Here is a 10,000-nt window from a genome sequence, read left to right on the forward strand (position 1 = left end):
GGGCCCTGGTGCGGCAGGTTGCCTCGACCACCATCGGCAGCCTCGACCACCATCGGCACACGCTGGGCCCTGGTGCGGGCGCTTGCCTCGACCACCATCGGCACACGCTGGGCCCTGGTGCGGCAGGTTGCCTCGAGCACCATCGGCACACGCTGGGCCCTGGTGCGGTCGGTTGCCTCGAGCACCATCGGCACATGCTGGGCCCTGGTGCGGGCACTTGCCTCGACCACCATCGGCACACGCTGGGCCCTGGTGCGGCAGGTTGCCTCGAGCACCATCGGCACACGCTGGGCCCTGGTGCGGTCGGTTGCCTCGATCACCATCGGCACACGCTGGGCCCTGGTGCGGGCGGTTGCCTCGACCACCATCGGCACACGCTGGGCCCTGGTGCGGCAGCTTGCCTCGAGCACCATCGGCACACGCTCGGCCCTGGTGCGGTCGGTTGCCTCGAGCACCATCGGCACACGCTGGGCCCTGGTGCGGCAGGTTGCCTCGACCACCATCGGCACACGCTGGGCCCTGGTGCGGGCGCTTGCCTCGACCACCATCGGCACACGCTCTGCCCTGGTGCGGTCGGTTGCCTCGAGCACCATCGGCACACGCTGGGCCCTGGTGCGGCAGGTTGCCTCGAGCACCATCGGCACACGCTGGGCCCTGGTGCGGGCGGTTGCCTCGACCACCATCGGCACACGCTGGGCCCTGGTGCGGCAGCTTGCCTCGACCACCATCGGCACACGCTGGGCCCTGGTGCGGCAGCTTGCCTCGAGCACCATCGGCACACGCTGGGCCCTGGTGCGGGCGGTTGCCTCGACAACCATCGGCACACGCTGGGCCCTGGTGCGGCAGCTTGCCTCGAGCACCATCGGCACACGGTCGGCCCTGGTGCGGTCGGTTGCCACGAGCACCATCGGCACACGCTGGGCCCTGGTGCGGGCGCCTGCCTCGACCACCATCGGCACACGCTCCGCCCTGGTGCGGTCGGTTGCCTCGAGCACCATCGGCACACGCTGGGCCCTGGTGCGGCAGGTTGCCTCGACCACCATCGAGACACGCTGGGCCCTGGTGCGGCAGGTTGCCTCGACCACCATCGGCACACGCTGGGCCCTGGTGCGGGCGCTTGCCTCAACCACCATCGGCACACGCTGGGCCCTGGTGCGGCAGGTTGCCTCGAGCACCATCGGCACACGCTGGGCCCTGGTGCGGCAGGTTGCCTCGACCACCATCGGCACACGCTGGGCCCTGGTGTGGGCGCTTGCCTCGAGCACCATCGGCACACGCTCGGCCCTGGTGCGGTCGGTTGCCTCGAGCACCATCGGCACACGCTGGGCCCTGGTGCGGGCGCTTGCCTCGACCACCATCGGCACACGCTGGGCCCTGGTGCGGCAGGTTGCCTCGAGCACCATCGGCACACGCTGGGCCCTGGTGCGGCAGGTTGCCTCGACCACCATCGGCACACGCTGGGCCCTGGTGCGGGCGCTTGCCTCGAGCACCATCGGCACACGCTGGGCCCTGGTGCGGCAGGTTGCCTCGAGCACCATCGGCACACGCTGGGCCCTGGTGCGGGAGCTTGCCTCGAGCGCCATCGACACACGCTGGGCCCTGGTGCGGCAAGTTGCCTCGAGCACCATCGGCACACGCTGGGCGCTGGTGCGGGCGCTTGCCTCGACCACCATCGGCACACGCTGGGCCCTGGTGCGGCAGGTTGCCTCGATCACCATCGGCACACGCTGGGCCCTGGTGCGACAGGTTGCCTCGAGCACCATCGGCACACTATCGGCCCTGGTGCGGGCGGTTGCCTCGAGCACCATCGGCACACGCTGGGCCCTGGTGCGGCAGGTTGCCTCGAGCGCCATCGGCACACGCTGGGCCCTGGTGCGGGCGGTTGCCTCGACCACCATCGGCACACGCTGGGCCCTGGTGCGGGCGCTTGCCTCGAGCACCATCGGCACACGCTGGGCCCTGGTGCGGCAGGTTGCCTCGAGCACCATCGGCACACGCTGGGCCCTGGTGCGGGAGCTTGCCTCGAGCGCCATCGGCACACGCTGGGCCCTGGTGCGGCAAGTTGCCTCGAGCACCATCGGCACACGCAGGGCCCTGGTGCGGTCGGTTGCCTCGACCACCATCGGCACACGCTGGGCGCTGGTGCGGGCGCTTGCCTCGACCACCATCGGCACACGCTGGGCCCTGGTGCGGCAGGTTGCCTCGATCACCATCGGCACACGCTGGGCCCTGGTGCGACAGGTTGCCTCGAGCACCATCGGCACACTATCGGCCCTGGTGCGGGCGCTTGCCTCGAGCACCATCGGCACACGCTGGGCCCTGGTGGGTTTAGGCACATCTTCAAATTTCTGCCGTGCCAATGCCATTTTTATGGCTTGTAAATTCATACAATGGTCCCCTAAGCCTTCACGTGAAGTTTCGTTGGAAGATGACTCGTTTTCTATTTTTCACGATTTTCGAAACTTTTTGCGGTTCGGGATTTTTTAAAATTTTTTTATAAGGATTTTTGGCCCCAAATTTTGTAGGCATGATCCTTCTATTTTTGTTGGCATGCACAAAAAAATTCAGCTAAAAACTCGAAGTAGAGAAGATTTTGTGACCGTTTGAAAAAAGTGTCCCCATTTCAGACACTTTAACGGCTACTGGTAGCAAACCTGTAAAATCTCAAATGCTCTTTAAGGGGGTGTGAATTCTCAGAGGTTTGATGAGGGATAGGGGGCCAACACAAGGCCAAGTACCAGCACCCATCGCACATCATGTGCGCACACCCCCCCGGCCCCCCTCCCAATCGCCGGAACCCCAATGCCGCCGGTCAGGTTCTCCGGCGGTACTCCGGCGATGCTCCGGCGATGCTCCGGCGATGCTGTCCCGAGTGAAAAAAATGCGGCACCAGCACATGCTGGAGCCAAGCATGGGCACCGTGGCTCAAAATCGAACTTCGGCCAAGGCCTCGACCATCAATGGCACATGATGACGCATGGTGATGGCACATGTGTCACGCCCTGGGCGGGCGCGCCAGGCACATCAGCCAGACCAGCAGGTGAGCCAGCAGCTAAGGCCCGCAGACCAGGCGTGCTGGCGGGTATCAGTGCGCAAAGCCTGTCAAACGAGCTCCAAACGCCCGCCCATCTTGCAGGCCAACTCATGAGACCAAGGCCTGGCATTTGGGCTGCCCGCACCACATCCAGAAGGGCCCGAGGTGCTGGATACGCAAGGGAAGCTTCTGGAACCAGGCAGGATCAGCATCAGCATCCTGGCAGATTTGGTTGACCCTGAAAATCAGGAACCAGCATCTTGATTAAATGTAATCCCATGATTGTAGCCTTTATTTTAGGGATTTGCCATTAAGTTGTAGCTGGAGCCTCAACTATAAATAGAGGGCTGCTCCACCCTCATTTGTATACCATCAAACACTTCTGTTTCAGTGAATACAAGAGCATTTCCAGAATTCTGTTTTTCTATCCTGTTTCTCTTTAACTTGCGTAATCAGCCCTTCCCTTTGTTCTAGTGCCCGCACGCTTGTGTTTTAGGCTGACTTAGGCATCAAGGACGAGATTCCAAGCCTAAGGCCGCACGGATTCTGAGTCTAAGGTCGGAGCCCGTGACAGTTGGTATCAGAGCCAGCTCTAAACCGTTCGATCCACGCCGAGCGCCTCGAGGGAGGTAGGCAGGGTGGCCGGCCTCCGTGACGAGGGCGTCACGAGGTTGGGTGCGGGAGAATGTCACGGACCTAAGGGGGAGTCCTGAATCCCACATCGAACATAATAGGAGGGTCCCTGGGGTATAAAAGAGTTCACACCATCTTCGCCTTGTGAGGCGCCTTTTGTAGGACAAAACCGTGAGGTCAGGGGACCAGAGCGGACAATACCTCACAAGGGTGTGAACCGTGGCAGGAAGGCTGATCCGGGATGCCGGAAGGGTGAATGCCCGGGTCCCGGAGCCGCACGGGTTCGGAGCTTAAGTCTCGACCTGTGACTGTCACGGGCTCCGACCTTAGACTCAGAATCCGTGCGGCCTTAGGCTTGGAATCTCGTCCTTGATGCCTAAGTCAGCCTAAAACACAAGCGTGCGGGCACTAGAACAAAGGGAAGGGCTGATTACGCAAGTTAAAGAGAAACAGGATAGAAAAACAGAATTCTGGAAATGCTCTTGTATTCACTGAAACAGAAGTGTTTGATGGTATACAAATGAGGGTGGAGCAGCCCTCTATTTATAGTTGAGGCTCCAGCTACAACTTAATGGCAAATCCCTAAAATAAAGGCTACAATCATGGGATTACATTTAATCAAGATGCTGGTTCCTGATTTTCAGGGTCAACCAAATCTGCCAGGATGCTGATGCTGATCCTGCCTGGTTCCAGAAGCTTCCCTTGCGTATCCAGCACCTCGGGCCCTTCTGGATGTGGTGCGGGCAGCCCAAATGCCAGGCCTTGGTCTCATGAGTTGGCCTGCAAGATGGGCGGGCGTTTGGAGCTCGTTTGACAGGCTTTGCGCACTGATACCCGCCAGCACGCCTGGTCTGCGGGCCTTAGCTGCTGGCTCGCCTGCTGGTCTGGCTGATGTGCCTGGCGCGCCCGCCCAGGGCGTGACATTCTCCCCCACCTGATTGCGCAACGCCCTCGTTGCGTCTTCTGCATGGTACTGCCTGATCTGGTCCCCGAACTGCCATAAGTCCTCTGCTGGTTCCCAGCTCGCCTCACTGTCTGGAAGTCCCTTCCAGCGCACCAAGTACTCATGTCTTGGTTGATAGTTCTTCCGTCTCACTTCCCGGTCAGCCATAATGCTGTGGACCTCCTTCTCATATGAGGCCCTTGCTCCCAACGGTGCACGCTTTGACTCTGCCCGTCCTGGATCTCCCTCATCCTCATGGAACGGCTTGAGCATGCTCACATGGAACACCGGGTGTACCCTCGGCTTGGGTGGCATATCCAGCTTGTAGGCAACCTTGCCTACTCTCTTGACTACTCGGAAAGGTCCCTCATACCTCCAGACTAGGCCTTTGTGCAGCCCCCTGTGGCGCACAATGGGATGCAGCTTCACCAACACCAAGTCTCCAACCTGGAACTGCACATCCCGCCTCTTCTGGTCTGCCCACTTCTTCGACCTCTTGGCCGCCTTGTGTAGACAAACTCTGGCCAAGTCAGCTTGCTCCTGCCATGCCTTGGCAAACTTGTATGCTGCTGGATTCGGCCCTGTATAACCTGCAGCAATCGAACCGGGTGTTAGTGGTTGTTGCCCTGTCACAACCTCAAATGGGCTCTGGTTCGTTGCCTCGCTCCTTTGCAAGTTGTAGGAAAACTGCGCAATATCCAGTAGCTTTGGCCAGTCCCTTTGTGTGGCACTCACATAGTGCCTGAGGTAGACCTCCAGTAGTCCATTCACACGTTCTGTCTGCCCATCGGTCTGCGGATGCATGCTGGTGGAAAAGTTCAAGTCTGACCCCAACAGCTTGAACAACTCAGTCCAGAACCTGCCCGTGAAACGCCCGTCCCGATCACTAACAATGGTCCTCGGCACTCCCCAGTACTTCACCATGTTCTTCAGGAACAATCGAGCTGCCTCCTCGGCTGGGCACTCCTTGGTTGCTGGAATGAAGATTCCATATTTGGAAAACCTGTCCACCACTACCATGATGCTTCCAAACCCCTCTGTCTTGGGTAGACCGACTATAAAGTCCAGAGAAACACTCTCCCATGGTCGCTCTGGCACTGGCAATGGCTCCAAGAGACCCCCTGGTTTCTTGAGCTCCACCTTGTCCTGTTGGCACACAAGACAAGTCTTCACATAGGCCTCCACATCGTCCCTCATGTGCGGCCAGTAGTACCGGTCCTCGATCAGCGCCAAGGTGCGGCTCACTCCTGGGTGTCCAGCCCACCTTGAATCATGACACTCTTGCAAAACTTCCTTGCGGAGCTTCCCGTGCTGCGGCACAAACAGTCTACTGCCCCTGGTGTACAGCAACCCATCCTGCAACCAAAACCGCCTAGTCTTACCTTGCTGGGCGTACTCCATCAGAGCCTTGGCTGTAGGATCATGCGCAAGTCCCTCCTTGATGCGCGGCACCAGTGACCCCTCTGGTTGGCTAATGGCAGCAAGGTTAGCCTTCCTGCTCAGGGCGTCTGCCACTAGGTTCGCCCGTCCTGGCTTGTACTCCATCTGGAAATCAAATTCTGCAAGAAAATCTTGCCATCTCGCCTGCTTGGGGGACAGCTTCTTCTGCGTCTGGAAGTAGCTGGTCGCCACATTATCCGTTCTCACCACGAACCTCGACCCCAACAGGTAATGGCGCCAAGTGCGCAAGCAGTGCACCACTGCAGTCATCTCCTTCTCTTGGACCGTGTACTTGCGTTCAGTCTCGTTCAGCTTCCTGCTCTCAAACGCGACTGGACGTCCCTCTTGCATCAACACGCCCCCTATGGCAAAGTCTGATGCATCCGTATGCACCTCATACGGTTTGGCATGGTCTGGCAAGGCCAAGACTGGCTCCTCGGTCACAGCCCGCTTCAACCTGTCAAAGGCTTCCTGGCACCCTGCGCTCCACTCCCATGCTCTCCCTTTCTTGAGCAAGTCAGTCAATGGCGTGGCTATTGCTGAGTGACCCTTGATGAAGCGCCTGTAGTAGTTAACCAGCCCAAGGAACGATCTCAACTCAGTGACCTTGGCTGGCGGTTGCCACTCCAGGATGGCATCTATCTTGCCTTCATCCATGCGTATCCTGCCACCTCCCACTATGTGGCCAAGGAATGGGATCTCCTGCTGGGCGAATGAGCACTTCTCCCTCTTGACAAACAGCTTGTGCGCCCGCAACACCTCGAACACCTGTCTTAAGTGGTCTACATGCTCTCCCAAAGTCTGGCTGTAGATCACAATGTCATCCAAATAAACCACAACAAACCGATCAAGGAATGACTGAAGTACCTTGTTCATAAGGGTGCAGAATGTTGCTGGGGCATTCGTGAGTCCGAAAGGCATCACCAAGAACTCATACGAACCATACCGCGTGACACATGCTGTCTTTTGCTCATCTCCCTCCGCGATCCTGACTTGATAATAGCCTGACCTCAAATCCAGCTTGGTGAACCACCTTGCGCTCCCAAGTTGATCGAACAAGTCCGCAATGAGTGGGATGGGGTACTTGTTCTTAATGGTTAGCTTGTTCAAAGCCCGGTAGTCTATGCACAGCCGCAACGACCCATCATGCTTGCGCTGGAATAGAACCGGTGCACCATAGGGTGCTTTCGATGGCCTGATGAAGCCAGCATCAACTAACTCCTTGAGCTGCTTCCTCAACTCCTCCAACTCTGGTGGAGACATTCGGTAAGGGGCTCTGGCTGGTGGCTTGGCCTCGGACACCAGCTCGATCTTGTGGTCCACCTCCCTCTTAGGTGGTAGCTTGCTAGGCAGCTTTGCGGGCATCACATCACTAAAGGTCTTCAGCACCTTTAGCACCTCCAAGGGTGACTCGGTCTCCTTCTCCCTTGGCTCATCATATTTCAGGGCTGCCAAGAAGGTGTCTTCTTGTCTGCTTACCGCCTTGGCAAATTGGATGGCTGACACCACCCGTGACCCAACTCCAGACCCTCTCCTCAATGGTACTAGGCATTGGCACCGTGCATCCAAGATGCAAACACAATCGGCAAAAGGCACAAGGAGGGCGTTAATCCGAACAAGGAAATCCAACCCAATCACAAACTCATAGTCGTCAAGGGGTATTACCTCAATGGTCTCCTTGCCTTTCCAATCTCCAAGCTGCAACTCCACTCCCCGTGCTACTCCAATGGCTGGAACTTCCTTGGAGTTCACCGTCTTAATGGTACCAGTCCCTTTCTGCACCTTTAGTCCGAGCTTCCGGGCTCCATCACCTGAAATAAAAAGATGTGAGGCACCTGTGTCCACCAGTGCGCTCACCTTCTGACCCTCAACCATCAGATCCGCAAACATCAAGCCCTTTGGCTTGCGGCTCCCCTTACTCTGGACAGCATTGAGCACCAACGACCCAAGCTTTGCTGCCCCTGACTCTGGCTCCTCGTCAGACTCCCTGTCTACAGCAGCCAGCTTGCCCTTCTGCGGGCAATTGCGTGCTATGTGGCTCCCTCCACATAGGTAACATGCTAGTGGCTCTCGGTCCCCCTTTGCTTTCCACTTGCCTGCTGATGGCTTCCTCTCGCCATCCTTGGCTGAACGGTCTCGGTCTCCATCCTTGGACTCCCGGTCACGGTCCTTTCCATTGGACTGCTTCTTCCGGTCCCTATCATCCCTGCCCCTACCCTTGGGCTTGGTAGACTCGAACTTGTTCAGAGGCTTGAACTCTATCAACGCCTCGGCAGTGGTCATGGCTTTAGCCAAGTCATGAACTCCCCTCCTTTGTAGCTCATGCTTCACCCACGGCTTCAGCCCATCCATGAAAGCAAAGAATGCGTCCTTCTCGCCTAGATCCGAGATCTGTAGCATCAGTTCAGAGAATTTTTGAACATACTCTCTTATGTTCCCTTGCTGGCTCAACCTGCGCAACTTTGCCCGTGCCTCATCATCGGCATACTCCGGGTAAAATTGTTCTCTGAACTCTTTTTGGAACTCTGCCCAGGTTCCAATCTTGGCGTTCCCACGCCTGACATCATCACACCTGCGCCTCCACCATAATAAGGCTACATCAGTGAGATACATAGCAGCGGTGCTTACCTTTATCGCCTCGTCTTGCATGCCCATGGCCTGGAAGTACTGCTCCATACCCCAAAGGTAGTTGTCTACTTCCTTAGCCGCCCTAGTCCCCTTAAACTCCTTAGGCTTGGGGACATCCAATCTGGATCTGGACACTCCAGCAAACATGCCATTCCCAATGGCAGTCTTGCAAGTCACGAGCTCACTGGTAAGCTCCTCCATCCGCTGGCGCATGGCCTCCATGCCATGGCGCATGGCCTCCATGCCATCTCGCAAAGTCAGAACTTCCGCCTCCAAGGATTCATTCTTTTGGGTGATCGCATCCAGGCCATTGTTGAGAGCAGCTGCTAGCTCACTTTGGATCTCCTCCCCCATGGAGTCTAGCGATGCAATGTGAGTTTCTACTTCCTCCAGCTTCTCCCCCATGTCGCCTATGGTCACCTCCACCTTGGCCAGCCTACCGTCCATGGTAGACCAGATATCTCTAGAACAAGCTTTCTTGCCTCTTCCTCGCCCATGCTCCTGGGCCTCTGGTTGTTGGCTAGCAACGTCGCTTTGGGATGCCATCTCCTCAATCACGATCTAACCTGCACAACACAAACACGCAGAATCGAACTTGCTCTGATACCAACTGTCACGGGCTCCGACCTTAGACTCAGAATCCGTGCGGCCTTAGGCTTGGAATCTCGTCCTTGATGCCTAAGTCAGCCTAAAACACAAGCGTGCGGGCACTAGAACAAAGGGAAGGGCTGATTACGCAAGTTAAAGAGAAACAGGATAGAAAAACAGAATTCTGGAAATGCTCTTGTATTCACTGAAACAGAAGTGTTTGATGGTATACAAATGAGGGTGGAGCAGCCCTCTATTTATAGTTGAGGCTCCAGCTACAACTTAATGGCAAATCCCTAAAATAAAGGCTACAATCATGGGATTACATTTAATCAAGATGCTGGTTCCTGATTTTCAGGGCCAACCAAATCTGCCAGGATGCTGATGCTGATCCTGCCTGGTTCCAGAAGCTTCCCTTGCGTATCCAGCACCTCGGGCCCTTCTGGATGTGGTGCGGGCAGCCCAAATGCCAGGCCTTGGTCTCATGAGTTGGCCTGCAAGATGGGCGGGCGTTTGGAGCTCGTTTGACAGGCTTTGCGCACTGATACCCGCCAGCACGCCTGGTCTGCGGGCCTTAGCTGCTGGCTCGCCTGCTGGTCTGGCTGATGTGCCTGGCGCGCCCGCCCAGGGCGTGACACATGCATCGACCATCATCGGCATAGGCTGCCCTTCGGTACGGGCACTTGCCTCGACCGCCATCGGCACAAGCTGGGCCCTGGTGTGGGTTGTTGCCT

Source organism: Durio zibethinus, unplaced genomic scaffold, assembly GCF_047325235.1.
Source record: "Durio zibethinus cultivar Kanyao isolate XHJ-2024 unplaced genomic scaffold, ASM4732523v1 HiC_scaffold_402, whole genome shotgun sequence".
NCBI classification, from domain to species: Eukaryota; Viridiplantae; Streptophyta; class Magnoliopsida; order Malvales; family Malvaceae; genus Durio; species Durio zibethinus.